The sequence below is a fragment of the Rhinolophus ferrumequinum genome, chromosome 10, assembly GCF_004115265.2.
Source record: "Rhinolophus ferrumequinum isolate MPI-CBG mRhiFer1 chromosome 10, mRhiFer1_v1.p, whole genome shotgun sequence".
Classification (NCBI taxonomy): domain Eukaryota; kingdom Metazoa; phylum Chordata; class Mammalia; order Chiroptera; family Rhinolophidae; genus Rhinolophus; species Rhinolophus ferrumequinum.
In genome coordinates, this window is record NC_046293.1 from 62153412 (window position 1) to 62173720 (window position 20309).

General features: G+C 37.6%; 1 protein-coding gene across 4 annotated transcripts in view; it reads left to right on the plus strand.

Moving 5' to 3' along the window:
• The window catches only part of MSRB3 (methionine sulfoxide reductase B3), a 149815-nt gene that overhangs the window by 49183 nt on the left and 80323 nt on the right, over positions 1–20309 (plus strand). The gene's annotated exons all lie outside the window — the stretch shown is intronic.

The following is a 20309-nucleotide window of genomic DNA, read 5'->3' on the forward strand; positions in this document are numbered from 1 at the left end:
GTCTCCATAAATGTTTCCTTTTGAAAATGCTAGCATTTACAAATTTTTCAAAATAACAGCAAATAAGTTTCTTTGAATTTTTTTTCAAGTTTTAAGCTCTTCTTAACTTGCATAACCTTATTGCACATTAGTGTTGGTTGAGAATCTGCTCTGATTTCTTTTGTATTTATTCTTCACGTTAAAGGCAGCCCTTCAAATTGTCACCCATTTCCTCTCAGAAAACACACATCCTTTATATTTCAACACCTTTAGCTTGTGTCATAATAGTTGATGTAACACTTGAGATAGTTGCTGAGCCATGTTCAACTTGTTAATATCCCAAATGGTAAAAATTGGCCATATCCTCTTTGCTTTTTGTTTTAAGATTCTCCACCTCTTTTCCTATCATGTGATCACTAAAGTAATGGATCTAAGGAAAACTGTTTTAAATAAGAAACAGAACCACTGTAAATGAAGGATTTAACCCATATGAGATTTTGAGTCACAAAAACTAAAAGCAAGACATTTATCCAAACGTAGGTACTGGCGGGGGTCAGGGAGTTTCCCATTTGATGTGATATTACCTCGATTTCCTTTAGCATTCTTGTAAGGAAAAGCTTTTCTGAGCTTTTAAGGAATATGGTTTAATATGGTTATTCTACCTTTTCTTTTAATTGTCTGTTTCTTCTCCTTACTTGGTTTCCTGTCAATTTTCGGGGGAAAGTACCCCTGCTTTAGCCTCTACTGTAGAGAATGGTTCTTCATTGATATGGTACTACTCTCTTCATACTGAGAACTTGTACTCTGGTGTCCACAAAACTTTCTAGGGGTCACGGCATGGTTTTGAGGGAATCCATTTTCTGGTTCTCAACTTCTATACGAGTATGTACACTTTTCTGAAACTGATGTGTCTGAGAGAGTCTGTGAGTGGCCACTTCTTCCTTCCTATCTGTCATAATCATCCTTCTCCCACTTCACAAAAGATATCATACCTTTTACTCATCCAAAATCTTACTATGATTTATTGTCCCAGGGTAAAATCTCTAAGGTATCCAGAAAAACGACAGCATTCCTTCTGAAGGAGAGACCCATGAAAGCCAGGCCAAAAAATATTGAAAAATTTTGAACTGGTAAAAAAATATTGAAATAGTATTTCACCTGGGCAAGGCTCAGTCTGCCCGCCTGCCGTATGCTTATTTATCGCTATATGTTGTCCGTGTTTCCATTTTCTACCAGTCTATTTAAGTGAGACGATTGTCATGAGAACTTTTATCAACATACTTACAAATTTATTCAAATTGAGAAAATGAAAGTCTTTTTTGGACAGAGAATAAGTCTGATTTGGTTGATAGATATGCAGATAAGATTGCCTTTGCAAATTACATTAGATGGTGGACTTCTCTATTCATTAAATGATCTAAAAATATAGCTCTAAAGTTTTGAAAAAAATATGTGAAGCATGTAATCTATACATAGAACACCAGAAAATTCGTCTTTTTCAATTATTTAAATTTTTGATAGGAAATTTTAGCTATTACTTTAAAATATATGAGGAAGTAAGTATCTATCAGTTAGCACCCAATGTGGATACAGAAACCTCACAGTAATTTGAACAGGAAGGCTTAATATAAAGAATTATTACCTATAACAGAGGATTGCAGTAATGAGGGATTGTCTAGCCAGAAGTAAATAGACATTCTAAAAAATACAGAAATAGCAAAAATAGGAAGTCATCATGACCCCTAGGACTGAGATGCAGCCCAAGGAATCGTTTCTCCTGCAACCCCCACCCTCCCACTTTCCTCTCCCTGGGGCTGAGATCTAGACCTTGTAGAGAGGGCATGTCTGTAGCCTACTAAACAGCCCAGAAGTCACTGTGGGGTCATGATAATGCAACTTTCCAGAAATCCGCCTTTTGGAATTTGCTGGCAATCTACCCTCTGGGGTGCTGGGGAAGCTGTTTACAGGGAGGAGTCTCACTGGAGGCCCTCCACTACAAAGCAACCTGAAGGGAGTGCCAGGGGCAGCTGCTGGCTGTGCCCCAGAGCAGGCTTTGGCTGCAGGAGCCTGCCACCAGAAGGCTGGATGCTGGAGACGCGGCCTGCAGCAGGAGCCCGGTGCTGGGGAAGCTGTGTACACTGGAGGAGCTGGGCGCGGGACAAGCCATTCATACTGCAGCAGCTTGGCACTGGACAAGCCGCCCACATTGCCAGGGCCTGGAAGTAGAGAAGCTCCGTGTGTTGCAAGAGCCCGATGCTAGAAAAGCCATCAGCTGTGCAGGAGCCTCTTGAGCAAGCTTACTGAAACCAGGAAGGACCAACCTTTCTCTCCTGCAATCTTTCTCCTGTCTCTTCTGAAAAAGTTTAATGTCAGCTGACAAAGAAAAAAAAGCTATTTAAAGGTCCCAGCACCATATTAGCAGAGCAGGTAGGGGAGATGGATTTAGAGGGGAGAGTCAGTAAATTGATAACTGGCACAGAATCTGTGTGTGTGTGTATGTGTGTGTGTATATATATATATATATATATTTTTTTTTTTCCCCAAAAAATTCTTGTGCTTAAATTTGAAAATCACTCACTAGTCTAGTGAATCAGTGGATCACTATCAGACACCCTCTTGAGATAGCTGGTTTCATACTTTGAACACAAATTGTAGGAAACAGTTGAGGTAGGGGTGTGTGTGTGTGTGTGTGTGTGTGTGTGTGTGTGAATGTGGGAAATTGTGTGGAGTGTCGTCAGAGAGCGGGGAGGGAGGGAAGAAAATACTAAATAGCGGGACAATATGATCAATAAAGTAGGAGGGAAACTTCTAGGAAATAAATCGAAATAAGAAAAAAGTGCTGAATTTGAAAATGCTTAATCATTAGCAGTCTGCAAAGGTTATTTTCCTAACTGCCATTTCTGTTATCTTACTCACACTCTGTGTGTGTGTCTGTGTGCATTCACATATTTGTATGATCTCTTCATTTACTTGACTGATATATATATATATATATATATATATATATATATATATATATATATATATATATATATATTTTGCCTCCTTACAGAAAAGGCCATTCAATTATTATTGCATTTTCATACTTTACCCTAAATGCATTCCCTCTCAACAATATACTGCTTTCTTACTGCTTAGCAAGTACAAGAACCTTATTCACAGACTGCTTATAAACCAAATGTGTAATTTATTCCATGGTTCACATTTTCTTTACATTCACAAATTCTACCAAGCTAGTTTATTTCTCATAGAGTACTGCTGACTTTCAGTTACTAAATTAACTGACAGAAGTAAGAATGTTCTTTCCTCTGGTTATTTGAACTTCTAAAATTTCATAAAATGAATTTATTGCATATCAGATAAACCAGAGAAGGCACTGGTGAAATACTTTAATTCAGAAAGTATACTTCACCACTTTTATTTTGCTTTGACTGACACTTTGCCAGGTGTTGTGAAACAAATAAATCTATGAACCATTTTCTCCTTAAGGTCCTTATAGCTTTGTTGGAGGCATAAGAAAAATACAACAAACACTTATACAATATGCAAAGATAATGTTAGTATCTATCCAACTGTGCCTGTCTGAAATGCTGTCATTGTAACAGGAAGGTATATGACTGCATCAAAGCAGGGCCCGTTTTTGTGGAGGACATAAGACCACACTTTACCAGGCAGAGAAGGGTTTAGTTTTTGCCAAGTAGGAGATGCCTGATTGCGGATGCCATATGAGAAGAGGAATTAGAAATCGGACCGAAAGTGGATTTTTCAGGGAAATAGTTAGGAGACTGGTCCAGTAGGAGTGGGGATGTGAGTTATGTTGGGAGTAACGGGAGACAGGGCTGGAGGTTAAAGGCGACCCATTAAGGAAGCCTTTGGATACCAGAGGAGACGTTTCAATTCCTACTTGAAATCTCAGCCCTGGCATCTTTTCCTCCAGAAAGCCAGGGAGAACTTTGGTGCCCCTCATGTCGCGCCTGTAGCATCTTGTGTGCACATCCACCATTGCGCGTTTGACTTTGTTTTGCGATTATCTGTGTACAGGCCGGTCTGCCCACTAGTACGTGAATCCCCTATGGCAAGACCATGTCTGAGTCATGTTTATATCTCTAGTCCCTAGCATGTCATCATTACTAAGAAATTGTTTGTTGATCAGAGGCATGTCTGAACATTGTGGAGAAATTTTGAATAAGACAATAGCATGATGAAAACAGGGAGTAAGCCATCATAGCGTACAAGATAGATTTCTGGGGCTTTTGAAAAGAGAAGGAAATAGGGGTATAATAGCTTCAATGCGACCTTTTTTTTCCTTGTTAGCCGATAAACCTCAGTATCTATGGGTAACCAGCTCCTGAGAACTTTGTTTAACACTTTGAAGAACCACACAGGATAGTTTGTATTCTGTGCACATTTACCTACTGGGCCTTGCACTGAATTAATAGCTCCTTTTATATAGGTCCTCTAATGTAATAATAATAATAAACAAGAGCTAACACTTATATAGCACTTACCAGATGCCAGGCATGGTTTTAAGTGCTTTATGTATTTTAAGTTTTTTAATCTGCACAACAACACATTTCATAGATGAAGAAACAGAGAGGATAAGTACCTGGTGAAGATCACACAGCCAGTATACTGATGGATTTAGAATAATAACACTCAAACTTTTAGGAAAGAGGAAAGCTAAAGAATCTTAGGAAAACAAAGTTTTACTATTTTCTTTGGTCACTCTAGTCTGGTAATATTTTGCTGTGCACAATTGGAACAAATGGAACACACGCACACACACACACACACACACACACACACACATACACCCTTCAATTCCTTGAAAAAATCTGTATTTGTCGTAGTACTTAGTTTGAAAATTGAAGATCATTCTAATGTAGGTAGGGCTGAACGAAGAGTGAAGAGACCCACCCCTCAGGTCATCAGGAGGGCCTGGGCTTCGGCTGCTTGTGGCGCTCAGGGAAACCCCTTGGAATCCTGACCGGAAGAAGCAGCCAATGTTAAATAAGCCGGAAAGCCTTTCAGCATCTGTGAGGTAGGGCAGCGGCTGGATTTATGGGCAGGATTTTAGTTATTCAAACTAGAAGATCATTTTATTTTCACTTATTGACTCTCTGTTACATTTTCTCAAGTGGCTGTATTCCACATTTTCACCACTGTTTTTGAAAAAAAAAAATTGGGGGGGAGAAGAGGCAACCAATATGTAAGTGATTGTAAATATCTTTCTCTCCGTCTTAACATTTCTTTATCTTCATTTTCTTCCATCAGAACACGCATGGGCTAAACAGCAACTGGTAGAAACAGTTGAATATTGGTCCAGATGTGTGAGCTCAGATTCATCACCTATAAAATGGGGAAAATAAAACCACACAGGTGTAAGAACTAAATGCAGAAAAGTTCCTATATGGTAGGTATTCTACAACTGTTAAATTCAAGTGCCCTTGACCAAGTTTTGGGAACATACCATGCTATCACAACAGCCCAAGCAATTCCTTATAATGTGAGAAAGTGCAGGCTTTATTAGAGAGAGTCTGTCGGTTAACAGTATATATTAGCGTGATGAGTCACTGCTCCAGCTGTGTTGCTACATTTCAAATGGAACTCTGCTACGAAAGTATTCACACATGCTACATTTCACATGAGCCTCCTGTGCAATTTTATTATAGGCTACTAGAATATTTAAGCCGCTTTTCAGCTCTTTAAGAACATAAGCCCTTTCACTGAAGAAATTCCAGTTCAGTGCCACACACAATTGACTCAACTATGCTATTCCATGTATGCTGCTCCATTTACTACTAAAGGAGACGTCCCACACAATCTTTTCCCCTTCTGATATAATGTTGTGTGTGTGTGTGAGTGTGTGTGTGTGTGTGTGTGTGTGTGTGTGTGTGTGTTGGAGGCAGAGGGGGAATGTAAAAGCAGGGAGGGGGAAAGAGGAGGGGAGTAGGGGGAGAGAGTTTTCCATTCTTACTCTCTATTCCAATCCCATTTTCTCGACCCTTCTTAACGCTATCCATATGATACGTGCTCACAAACCATTGCAGTCACTATGGAATTCTACAAGGGAGAGTAACATGAACTTAATTTCAGGTTTTCTTTTTATGGAACTCGAGCTGGAAATGGCTCATAATTCCAGCAAATGTTTCTTAACTGTTAACAAAATGCATTTAACTTGAATTTAAAAGATTTGAATTTCCCTTCACCTCATTCTAAATCCTTTAACAAAGTAGTCTTTCCAGTACAGTGAAACCACTCTGAAATGAACTAGATTTCTGAGTAATGGCTTAAAGTTTCATTATACCTAAGTAACTCATATATTATTTTGAAGAGAATATAAAATTGACTCCTCTCATCCCATTTCCTCTCTTGTGCCTATGTACAATGGTTTCAGGAAAAGTATCTAGAACAGAGGAGTTACTTTCCTATATTCATTTCATCTGAAAGCTCAGGGTAAGATCACAGCTATATTGAAAGACTTCCTGGAGTTACTGACAAAGATAGGGAACAACAAACATTGCTAATGCCTGACTTAGTAAACTACCAGGAAAAACGAAAGAAAAGCATAAAGGGCATAAAAGTATAACATAAAATAAAGGAAAGAACATCTCCATTTTTGAGAAATTGGAAAACTATGGCAAAGGCATGATTCAAAGTTTCACAATGTGCAAAGATTATTATAACTGCCTTTTTCTATTTAAAAGTTATATACACACACATATAGGAAAAATTGAAGCAATAGGTACACATAAAACCCCTGGATACCTGAAAGTGTGAGCATGTGTGTGTGTGTGTGTGTGTGTGTGTGTGTGTACATATGTGTGTTTAGGGGGAAGAAAAGGGGGGGATAGACAATCTCGCCTTACATTACCTAACTCACAATCCTAGTTCTTCAGTTAATTTTCCTAATGTACGCAGAAATAGCTTAGATTCTTCCTAGTGAATTAGAATGCATAGTTAGAATAAACTGAGAAACATAATAGGTAAAAGTTCTATCTATAATTCATGTACATGTATCTTGTTTGTATAATCCGAAAATTCATGAATCAGAAAATTCATGAATATTTATTCTACTTTACAGACTGAAATTACTTAAAGACAATTTATGAAAAATAAGGTACAAGTTTTTGGCAAGTACTTCTGAGGCAATCCACAAAGCTGCTCTTCTTGTAAAGGAATAATTGTTTTTTCAAAACGTGGTCACTGACTAAGAATTGCATAAACATTCAGATACATACTTACAATGCTGACCCATCACATAACATCAAAGAAATAAGAAAAGTGCGGAAGCCATCCAGAGTACCAAGTAGAAACATAGTGTTGTCAAGTTCCAGCACAGACTTGCTACATACCCATAAGCAAGTTACTTAAACATTCCATCATTTTTAACATCAGTGCTTTCTGACTCATAGCACTACCATATCAAATGAAATAATTACACATGCATGTGCTAAAAGACATAAAGATAAAAGTATAAAGTGAGGTTGGTAAAAATTGTGCAGCTCTAAATAAATTTACCTGGTAAATTATAAACAGCATGCAAATCTAAAGTTCTCAAAATTAAGTCAGTATAGTTTGCTTTTTATTCCAACATTACCACATGTTTTATAATGTATTATTTGACCCAGTGATCCATTTCATCCAAAATATTTTCAGTTTCTGTAGAATAATTTTAAAAAACTAAGTCTGGATTCTAACTTCCCCAAATAATGTGACTTAGAAGAGTAGCTGAGAGTTTTAATATATCAGTTATTTGCAAATCTCTCCCTAATACGTCTATAAACTTCTTGAGAGAATGGGTCATGACTTAAGATATTTGTAACCCCCATCTCCACCCAGTACAGGGGCAGAGGACTTTGCACATCCTTGGTACTTAGCTATTTGTTAAATAAATGGTCTAATTCCAGTAAATCCAGAATAACAGCAGAGTTAAATGATTCAAATTGATGTGAGAATGGTGGAAGTATAAAGAGATACTTGGTTATGGACTCCCTTAGTTATCATCCTCTACCACACTTCCCAAAGTGTCTTCCGTAGACTACTCCTGGAACTTACTTTCAATGGCTGCTTATTTCAACCATGGCATAGCTTGCAACTGCTGAGGTACACCTATCCCAGCTGAGGAAAGAGATAAAAATGTCAGTGGCTGGCACCTTTTACAAGGAAACATTGAAAAGAGCAAAAAGTGACCAAAAAAAGGTCAGCTATTCAAAGATGTATCAAAAGCAAAGTTCACAGTCAAGTATTTTTATTCTTAAATACAAGAAAGATTAAAAATAACTGAACTAAATTGTCAACTCAAAATGCTAAAAAAAAAAGCAACAACAAAAACAATAAAATAAACTGGGATAAAATGCCTCCCTTTCTTTCCCCTGCAGGCATTTGCCAATTCTAGGCATGGGAGGAGAGGGAAAGATTGCGACACTCAGAAACAGAGATACCAGCAGACTAGGATTCCTCAGTATTAATACAACTGACGTTTGGGCTGGATAATTCTTTGTCGTAGGGGGCTGCCCTGTACATTGTAGGATATTTAGTAGCATCCGTAACTTCTATCCATTAGATGTCAGTGGCCCTTGTCCTTCTCCCCATTACCCCTAGTTGTGACAAAAATTTCAGATATTTTCAACTATGCCCTACGGTGGGGGAGAAGTCACTGCCAGTTGAGAACAACTGATGTAGACAATTAAGCTCTGATTGTAGTGTTTGCTGATTTCTGTGGTGCAAATGCTTCCACCATGGGCTACATCTATCTACACGTGTGACATCACTGAATGTGGAGTTGGGAAGAAATGTGTAGTAATACTGTTATATAGTGTTTCTATAATACAGATACAACAGGTGTAAATAACATAGTTAAAGTTAGTTTAAATATTTAGAAATGACGAGTTTTGAGTATTACCTTTGTTTTTGATTTATTTAATTGAAAGTTCATATAATTTATTTTTAATAATGCCTGTGTTTAGCAACTGGCTCCCAAACACAAAAATTTAAGTTCCTTAAATTTTAACAATAGGCTCTCTTGAGCTTCAGCACACCAATGTAATGGGGGCAAACCAAGTGTAGACCAAATTTATCAAAAACTGCAGCCCAGACTGAAGTTAGCTCAGTCTCTGATCACAGTAACCTTTCCCATCTCCTCCCCATTCTAGCTGCCTATCAGAGGATAGGATGAACCCTCTGTAGAAGATTACATCATCCGGAGTCCAATTTTTTATATACAATATCTGGCATTTATAAAAACCATTACAAGGCATACCAAAGTAAAGGACCAAGGGAAATAAATTGACAAAAGAAATAGGTCTATAGATGACCCATACCTCCAGATATGTAAGCCATCAGTCACAGACTTTAAAATAACTGTGATTAATATATTCAAGAAAATAGATGACAAGTTGGAGAATTTTACCGGAGAACTGGAATCTATTGTAAAGAATAAAATAGTCCTAGGGCTGAAAAAAGCAATAACTGAAATATAAACACAAGAGATGAATTTAAAAACACATTGGATATAGAAGAAGGCAGGATTAGTGAACAGAAAAACAGGTTAGTAGAAAATATCCAGACTGAAGCTAAGAGAGCTGAAAAAATGGAAAGTTATTGAATAGATAATATGTGATACACAGTTTTAGGTTTAACATATTACAGCCACAGAAAGGGAAGAAAAGAAAATGTGAAAGAAGCAATATTTGAAGAGATAATAGCCAAGAATTTTTGCAAACAGAAAAAAGCTTAAGTCACACATTCAAAAAGTGCTACAAATCTAAAACAGGATGAATACAAAGAAAACCAGATCTAGGCACATCACAGCAAATCAAAGGCAAGGAGAAAATCTTAAAAGCACTCAGATTAAATAACTTGAAAAAAAAGAAAGAGTAGAACTTAAATAAATCTTAAGAGGTGGATATTCAAAAAACAAAGTTGAACATTTCTGTCAAGTCTAATCAAGAAAGAAAGGGAGGAAGAAAAGAACATAGGTTCAAAACACTAGGAATGAGAATGGGGTAAAACCAAAGATATGGAAAAAATATTTCAATGTAAGAGAATACTGCGTGTAAACCTATTCTAATAAATTAAAAATCTCAGTGTAATTTTCTAAAAATAAAGTACACAATTTGACTAAAGAAGTTCTAATACTTAAACTGATAGTAACCCTAGAAGAAATTGAGAGTTACCACAGACCAGCTTAGACTTTTACAGAAAAAGAAAAAAACACTATTTCTATGCTATACAAATTGTGTCAATCATAGAAAATAGATGAAAGCTTATTAACGTCTTTGACAAATGTAAAATACCTCTAAAACCAAAACCTGACAAAAACACTACAAACAAAGAAAAACTACAGACCAATCTGATTTATGACAATAGATTTAAGGATCTTAAATAAAATAGTAAAAGGAATATAGCTATGTGTTGAATGAGTAATATGCTATGACAAGGTAGGGTTTATTTCGGGCATGTACGAATAGTTCATTAGTGGGACATCGTAGGAAAACATATCATTTTAATGTGTGCCCAGAAAAGATTTTATAAAAATCGAAAGTGTATTTTTTAATTAGAAAAAAAGACTCTTAGTGAAATAGGAATAGGACTGAATACTGTGTTTCATCAAATCTGAGAAGCCATTGATTGAAGGATTTATTATTACTTCAAGTAACACTAAGGAAAAAACTGCCAAATGAATTGTGAAATGCTATTTATTGATCATAGGCACATTTAGGTTTCAGAGATGTTAACATGTTAAAAATAAAAAGTACCCAATAGAATCAATGAAATACTATAGTGTTGGGGCAACCACCTGAATATTAAACATATGAATTTTTAGATCCTACCCTCAATATCTCACAACCCAGTATCTTATACCCCAGTAAAGCTTAGGTTAAATAAAAATTTAAAATATTAATAATAAGATCATACAAGTCCTAAGGGAAAATATAAGTGGGAAATTTGTATAGCTTTGGGATGAGGTAAGCCTTTCTAAACAAGATTCTCAAAGCAGAAATCAAAAAGAAAAACTGAATATTTGGTCGGGTTACCTAAATATTTTACATTTCTACAGATCAAAAACACTATTTAAAAAACTGGCAAACAAACTGGAAAAAATATATGCAACCCATGTGACAGAGGACTAATAGTCAAATCAGTTGAGAAAGACAGCAGGAAAAAAGGGCAGAAGATATAAACAGATACTTTTGAAAATAAGAAATAAAGAGAATAAGCATAGGGGAAATCTTCCACTTAGTAATAAAGTAAAAAGAGGAATCGTTTTTTACCTACCAAATTAGTGAACATTTTTTTCTTTACTATTTTTATTTATTTTTAAATTAAATCTATTGGGGTAACATTGGTTAATAATATTATATAAATTTCAGGTATACAACTTTATAATATGATACCTGTATGCTGTATAGTGTTCTCTCCACCCAAAGCCTATTCTCCCTCTGTCACCATATATTTGACCCCCTTTTCCCTCTTCGTCCTCTCCTCAGTCCTCTTTTCCTTTGGTAACAACCATTCTGTTGTTTATGCCTTTGGTTTTTTGTTTGTTTGTTGCCTTTTGTTTTATATCCCACATATGAATGAAATCATATGGTGCTTGTGCTTTTTTGTCTTATTTATTTCACTTAGCATAATACTCTCAAGATTCATTTGAATTGTTGAAAATGACAATATTTCATCTTTTTCATGGCTGAGTAGTATTCCATTGTACATATGTACCACATCTGCTTTATTCAATCGTATGTTTGGTGAACTTGACCCCAAAGCCAAGGGAAGTAAAAACAAAAATAAATGATTGCTACTACATCAAAACAAACAGCTTCTGCACAGCAAAAGAAACCATCAACAAAACAAAAATAGGTAACCAACTGAATGGGAGGAGATATTCATCAATGATACATTTGATAAGGGGCTAATATCCAAAATATATAAAGAACTCATACAACTCAACAACAAAAGAACAGACAGCCCAATTAACAAAAGGGCAGAGAACCTAACGAGACACTTTTCCAAGAAGACATACACATGACCAACGTGTGTATATGAAAAGGTGCTCAACATCACTAGTTATAAGGGAAATGGAAATCAAAATCACGATGAGATACCACCTCACATCTGCTAGAGTGGCTGTTATCAACACAACAAGAAATAACGTGTTGGAGAAATTGTGGAGCAAAAGCAACACTCATACACTGTTGTTGGGAATGTAAATTGGTACAGCCATTATAAAAAACAGGTTGGAGTTTCCTCAAAAATTAAAAATAGAATTACCATACAACCCAGAAATCCCTCTTCTGGGTATCTACTAGAAAAATTTGAAAACACTTATTCATAAAGATATATGCACCACTATGTTCACTGCAGCATTATTCACAATAGCCAAGACATGGAAACAACCTAAATGTCCTTTGATGGATGATTGAGATTTTCAATATCATCAAATTCAGTGTTAGTTGAGATCTGGGAAATTAGCATTTTAAAATAATGCTGGATAGAGTGTGAATTGGTAATAACTTTCAGGACAACAATTTAATACGTATGTAAAAAGTCTTAAAATTTTGCATGCCTTTAATCTAGCAAATACACTTTTAGGAATTTATGCTAAATTCATGTTTATGCATAAAGATAAAGCTGCAAGGATTTTTAAAAAATATTTTTATTAAAACTATAGCTAACATACAATATTACATTAGTTTCAGGGGTACACTATAGTTCTTCAACATTTATATATCTAAAGAAGTGATCACCAGATAAGTCCAGCAACCTTCTGACACTGTACCATGTTATCACAGTATTATTGACTATATTCTCCATGCTTTACTTTACATCCCCATGAGTTAATTGTTTTATACTTGGAAATTTGGACATCTTATTCTCATTCACCTTTCCGCCCTTTAAAATTTGTTCAATTACAGTTGACATTCAGTATTATTTTATATTAATTTCAGGTGTACGGCATAGTGTTAGACATTTATATAATTTAAGAAGTGATCCCCCTGACTAATCTAGTACTTGCACGGCACTATACCTAGTTATTACAATATCATTGACTACATTTCCTGTGTTTTACTTTACATCCCCATAGCTATGTTGTGACTACCCATTTGTACTTCTTAATCCCTTCACCTTTTCACCCTGCCACCCAACCTCCCTCCCATCTATCAGCCCAATAAATCTAGTACCCCTCTAACACCATACATAGTTATTAAAATATTATTGACTGTATTCTTTATGCTATAACCTACATCCCCATAACTACTTTGTAACAACGAATTTGTATTTCTTAATCCCTTCCCCCTTTAAAATTCACCCACACCCCCAACTCCCCTTCCATATGGCAACCATCGAAATGTTTTCTGTATCTATGAGTTTGTTTCTGTTTTGTTTGTTTATTTTGTTTTTTAGATTCCACATATAAGTCAAATCACATTGCATCTGTCTTTCTCTCTCTGACACTCAGCACAACACCCCCCAGGTCCATCCATGCTGCCACAGATGGTGAGAACCCATTCCCTTCCATGCACGAGCAATATTCCATTGTATAGAAATACCACCTCCTCTTTATTCATTCATCCATCGATGGACACCCAGGCTACCTCTACATCCTGGACATTGTAAACAATGCTGCAATGAACATAAGCACACATCCCCTCCAAGTAGCGTTTTGGGTTTTTTCAGATAAATACCCAGAAGTGGGAATACTGGGTCCTTCTTTGTCTCTTGTTATAACCTTTGTTTTAAAGAATATTTTGTCTGGTGTAAGTGTTGCTACCTCAACATTTGTTTGTTTGTTTGTTTCCATTGTCATGAAATAACTTTTCCATCCTTTACTTTCTGTCTGTGCGTGTCTTTCAATCTGAAGAGAGTCTCTTGTAGGCAGCATATGTAAGGGTTTTGTTTTCTTATCCATTCAGCCCTCCTATGTCTTTTGATTGGAGCTTTTAATCGATTTACATTGAAAGTAATTGTTGATAGTTAGCTATTGCCATTTTATTATTCATAATTTTTGTTTCCATCTTCACTCTTTCTAACGTTCCTTGTAATACTAGTTTGGTGATGAACTCCTTTAGCTTTTTCTTGTCTGGGGAGCTCTTTATCTGAGCATCCCTATAACCATTGTTTTGAATTCTGTCTCTGGTAGGTTGCTTGCCTCCATTTTATTTAGATTTTTCTTTCTGGAGTTTTCTCCTGCTCTTTCATTTGGGTTGCATTTCTTTGTTTCCTCATTTTGGCTGCCTCTCTGTTTGTTTCTATAGTATTATGTAGATAGATTTTCTATGTCTCCCACTCTTGGCTGGGTGGCTGTATGTAGTAGATGCCCTGTGGGGCCCTGGCACAGTCTCCATGGTCACCTGCTCTGGGTGCTCCAGGAGGGTTCCTTGTGTGGGTTGTATGTGCCCTCTTGTTACACTGGAGTCTTGATGGCTATTGGCATATCAGTGGGTGGGATTGACCCTTAGACTGACTGGTTATGGGGTTTGACCATGTCCACAACTTATGTGTTGTTGTGTAGAGGTCTTACCCAATGAGTGGGATTTGCCCCAGTGGGCTCTGATGCCTATTGAGAACACCCTTTGGCTGTGCCACTTGTGGGGCTAATTGGGTGGTACTCTGCTGTGGTCTGAAGCCAACCTCCAAGTACGTTGGTTCTGGGGCCTCTTGGGAGGGGCTCTGGTGCAGGCTGAGGTCACTCATTGCCTGTGACTGGTCGGGACTACCTGGTAGGAGCTACAAAATGATCTGTGCTTGTTCGCTGCTTGTGCTAAACCTGGAGGCATGTGGGAGAGGCCATGCTGTGAATTGAGGATGTTTGCCAACTGTACTGGGCCTGCAGTAGCTCCACAAAAAGCCAGGACACCCCAAGGTGTGCTGCCACCTGCCAGCTCCCTTAAGGTTCAGCCACTGATAAAGTCTCATGTGGTATGTGAGTTGGGTGAGGCAGGGTCTCAGGGAGTCACTAGACTAGAGTGGGAAGAGCTGTGTTCACCAGGTTAATGTAGGTTCTGGTTTGGTGCCCGTGATGAGCCTGGAGCTACTCAGCCAAAGTCTCAGAGCACATGGAGGCCAGTTGCCACCCACCTGGGGTCTGTGGACTCTGAGAGTTTTCCAAGAAAGAGTGTAATGTGGGCAGGACTGGAAGCTCCCTAAGAAAGTGCCTATGACGTTGGGGGAATTAGATGGGGCGGGATCACAGTGAGTCAGCAGGGCAGAGCAGAGGAGCTCATCAGGCCAATCAGATTCACATTTGGCCTGAGGGGGCGGGCTTAACACAGGAAAGATGGCGCCCACCTGCTGGCTGTGCAGGAGAAGGATCCCACACAGGGAAAATAGTGACTTCCTCCAGCCCTTGCCTCAGTCTTCCCTGTTTATGCCTCTGATGCCCCCCGAGTCACTGTCCTCTGCTGGAGCCCAAGGTGAGTGCCTGGGAGTGAGAGAATTTGTGTGTGAGCTGTTTAAGGGAACGTCTGGGTTTCCCGCAGCTGTCTGCCCCACTGGGATAGTGGGAATGCCCGCTGTTTTTCACAGCCAGATGTGTGGGAGCTCCTCTTCCAGCACCAGCACTCTGGGCTGGGGAGTCTGGTGTGGGGCTGAAGTCCCTCATTTCATCAGGAGGAATGTCTGAGATATTCCTCCTGATTCTCAGCTGCCACACGGAGGTTTGGAACCAGCCCGTTTCACGTCTTTGGCCCTCCTACCAGTCTTGACGTGACTTCTTTATATCCTCAGTTATAAAACCTGTTCAGCTAGACTTCAGATGGTTCTCCAGGTTGATTGTTCTATAATTTAGTTGTAATTTTAATATGTTCACAGAAGGAAGCCGGCACAGTATTTATCTATTCCGCCATCTTGGATCTCTCTCTCTCTCACAAGAATATTTTTAATCACTCTTTTTATGATAGCAAAAAACAATTTAAATAAATAGCCAAAATAGGTGTCTAGCTAACAGAACTATCTAGTTAAAATACATATGGCATTTCAAATTGCAAAAGAATATTTAATGATCTGGAAAGAAATTTATAACATTTAAAGTTTACAAAGCAATAATTACATATGACCCCATATTTGTAAAATACACATATCTATAAATGTATAAACAGAAAACAATGTAGAAGGTTATATACTAAATGTTAACAGTAGTTATATCTGAGTTGTTGGATTATAGGTGATTCCCCATCCCCACCCTCTTGTTTTTTGCTTAAGATTTTTATTTTTTTAAAACAGGAACATGTATTTTTTGGGTAATAAGGAAATAGTTAATATTATTTTAATGTTACCTTTACTCATTGTCTTACAAACACTGAACAATTTATTTTAAAAACTTTCTTTAAAAACATCTTTCTATCCCCAAATTTATCTTTTCCCAGTGATAATTTGAAAGAATGAAATTCCAAATTTATTTTTAAGAGCTCAGAGTCATCCTGTCTGTTTATTAATCTACTCACATCCCAAGCAGATACTTTATCCACTGCCTTCTCTTCTAAGTTGTTACTCTCTTTTTCTTTTCTGTTCTTTTCCTTTCTTTTCTCTTCTCTTCTCTCTTCTCTTCTCTTCTCTTCTCTTCTCTTCTCTTCTCTTCTCTTCTCTCTTTTCTCTTTTCTTTTCTTTTCTCTCTGCTCTTCTCTTCCCTTCCCTTCCCTTCCCTTCCCTTCCCTTCCCTTCCCTTCCCTTCTCTCTCTCTCTCTCTCTCTCTCTCTCTCTCTCTTTCTCTCTCTCTCCCTCCCTCCCTCTCTCCCTCCCTCCCTTCTTTCTTCCCTCCTTCCCTCCCTCCCTCCCTTTCTCTTTCTCTTTCTCTTTCTCTCTTTCTCTCTCTCACATCACTAAGTGACTGGTAATGGTGATGTTAAACCCAGGAAAGTTGGCCACTGGGAGCTTAAACTTTAGCTCAAAGCTTCTATTTACATACCTTCTCTTGGCCTCCACTTCAAGCATCATTTAAAATTTTCTCCCTCCTTATGACTATCTTCTATCTTCCTATAATTCTCACATGGTCCCCTTCCCACACACCTGGAGGTAACTGAAAAAGAATGGGACACCAAGGTCAGAATATTTGTATTGATATTCAAACAAATGTATTTTAATAAACTGTTTATCATGTTTAAGGAATTAAAAAAAAAACACATTAGGACTTACCATATACCAGGCATTATTTGTACACTTTAAAAGAAAATCATCTCCTTTATTCAGCATAACAAATCAAAGTTCACAAAGGATATGTAATTAACACAAGGTGACACTGGCAATAAGAGATGGAGCTAGGACACAGATTCATGTCTGTCTGTCTCCAAAAGGCTTTGCTCCTTAGCTCTTATATTTTAATACCTCCCTATATTCAAGCTGATTATTCTTTTGTCTGAGTAATTCACCATCTGGTAGCTATCACACTCTGGTGTTAATTGGTGCTAATTTTCTGATGGCCGAGTGACTATACTTGGATTTTAAAGTGGAGAAAGCTATGATTAAGGTATGAGACATGTGAGGTTAAAGTTACAACTTTTTCCCACTTACTGTGTGACTTTGAATAAGCTACTTAACCTTTATGAGCTTTAATTTCCTCATTTGTAAGGATAATACCCATGTCACAAGAACTTTAGAGAGGATTAAGTAAATAATGTTGAAATGTTTTGTAAGTGGGAAAAAAAACACTGTAAATGTGAAGCATTGATATTAAAACATTACAAGGATTGGCATAAATTGTAGCTTTCAGAATTAAAATTCATTAGAGAAAGGGAGGCATGCCATTTATTTAGAACAGAGACCAGAAGGTCAATTAAGTAAGTAATGCTTTAAAATTCTGGGAAAATTCGTCAGTGTGCTGGGCGATTCCCATTCTAGTGGTTATTGCAGATTGATGTTCAGGATAATGAGTAGTAATTTGCCGCATGCAGGTGGAAAAGGGAGGGGAGTGATTTTGCTTATCCAGCATAAAGGCAAGTCTAGAGGAGCCCTGAGGATAACTGAGAGTCCTACTCTCTTACAAATTGGCCAGCATATATCCGGAGTGCTCTGTAGTTCAGTATAAGACCCTCACTTTAAAAGGCTGATAGACAAAATGGATCACATTCAGAGAAGAGCAACCGATGGTGAGGAGATGCAAAACCATGTCACTGTGAGTGATGATGTAAGAGAACTGAAAATGCTTGGTTCGGGGGAGGAGGGTTCATGGAGCCTTCATGGTCTCTTTCAGCGGTTTGCAAATCTAGCTGTGTATTAGGCTCACAGATTTCAAGCCTCTCTCTGCGGAATTCTGATTTAGCAAGATTGTGGTGGAGTCTAGAATCCGTTTTTTTTTTTTTTTTTTGTGTGTGTGTGTGTGTGTGTTTTTACAGCTCTCTCCTAATTCTTATTTTTGTTTATCATGAGTATGTGTGAGGCTTAAGGAAGATTTTGCCTTCGGATGATGTGAAAGCCTTGTAAGGGAGGGAACAACCATTACAGACAATAGACAGGTGAAAAGATTTATCAACTGTCTGAATGTGAGATTGGTGAAAAAGTTGTTACTAATGATTAGTTTGATGCTTAAACCTGGCTTGGGAGGAAAGATAATACATTGTTTTGGAAGCCTGATAGGTTTCAGGTTTTAACCTAAAATTTCAGGTACATCAATAGTCTCCAGTGTGTTATATTGACTGTTTCATCAGACTCCTCCTCCTACACAATGCTAGTTCCATGACATGTTAATATGTGTTGCATGAAAAAAAAAAGAGTTCTTTGGACTAGTAACACATAGGATTGCTTATTGGAAAACACTTGGTTAAAATAAGTCAATGGTTTCTTTATTATAAAAATCAAGGCGTAGATTTATATTAGTATTTGCGTCTATTAGAATATTAGTAAACTAATATGCTCCAGGGGTCGGATGTTATATCTAGCAACTTCGAAAATTTTGACCACAGAATGTTTTCTTAGTTGAAGACCATACGGTGAGGCTAATGTTACTGACAACACATGTTGGGAAATGCTAAAGTAGGCAAGGAAGAACTATAAGGCCTGTATTAGTATAAAGGCTGAAGTTAGATGTGCAGATGTACAGAAGGGATGAACGAGACTATGCAATGCTGCACAGATTCAAAAGAATAAGAACCAGTTGTTGGGTTTGACAATGTTAGAGAACAAGTTTGGTAGAAGTAGTAGTGAACGTCAGATTGTGAAGATTTTAGGATACAATCTCACGTTTTCAAACCACAAGCTGAAATGGAGATGATATGGTAAAATATCAGACGTTGGAATAATCCCAGAAAACACTGTCATCATAGCTATGTTATTATAGGTAAGGTAGGAGGGGTAAGGCTAACTAACCTCTTATAACTAGAGGGAAAGCAAATTCAAAGGGAAATTTTACTTTTTGGATAAATTAAAGAAAGGTGTAATTTGGGATATATTTAAGGTATTAGAAATGAGGGAAAGGACAGGTAGAAGACAGCTAGAAGAAGCTCTAGTAAAAAAGATGAGCTTTTCTCCTTTTGGTAGATAGGTGAAAGATTTTTTTAGATTAGTAATTGTTTATCCATGAGGTGAGTTTAATATTTTCTTTTTTTGGATTGGTTCTTGTGTGTAGGTGTGGGAGTGGGCTTTCCGTAGAGTGGGAACTCAACACGTAGCAGCTCTTAGTAGTACTGCTGCTGTTCCCACTGTTTGGGCAATTTACTGCATTGTAGCACCACCAGAGAGTAGACAAAGGAAGGAGAGTCAATTAAAGTCAAACCAGATAACTGTGTTCCGTTTATCATCCCTATATTTTATGATGGTGGATTAGCTGGCTGTAACCCATGATTCCTTCCGCTACCTATAGTTTATTGTCTTGCATTGTACTTGGAACACACTTATACTTTTGTTCATTTGTGTCTTGATTTGTTTTCCAGTGGTCATTCTAGTTGCAGATTTTCTTCTTTAAGGAAAGTTGGCTTTTGGCTGCTGGAGATTTTCACATTTTATTTCTAAGGACTCACTTCAGTGTGTAGTGTTAATGGCAGTTGCATGACTCATAGTCTACATGAGCATAAATTAACTTCAGTACCTCTGTGGTGTGCCCTCTTTGAGATTGCTCTGGAAGACCACCCAGAAGGTGGAATTTATACGAACGGCAAAGGCCCGTTCAGTTTAAGAAGCTTAGCAGCACTGACCAAATTACATCTGCGTCCTTCAGGATGAACCAGCTACCCATTTGCTCCTGGTTGAGGTTCAAACTGTTGATCTTAAACTATAAAGGGCTTTATGGGCTGAATTATGGCCACTTTAAACAAGATCTCTTCCTTCAAATAGAGTGCTTCGCACATAGTGAGCACTCCATAAATGCTCATGGCTGGCTATGCCTTAATGAGAGTTCAAAT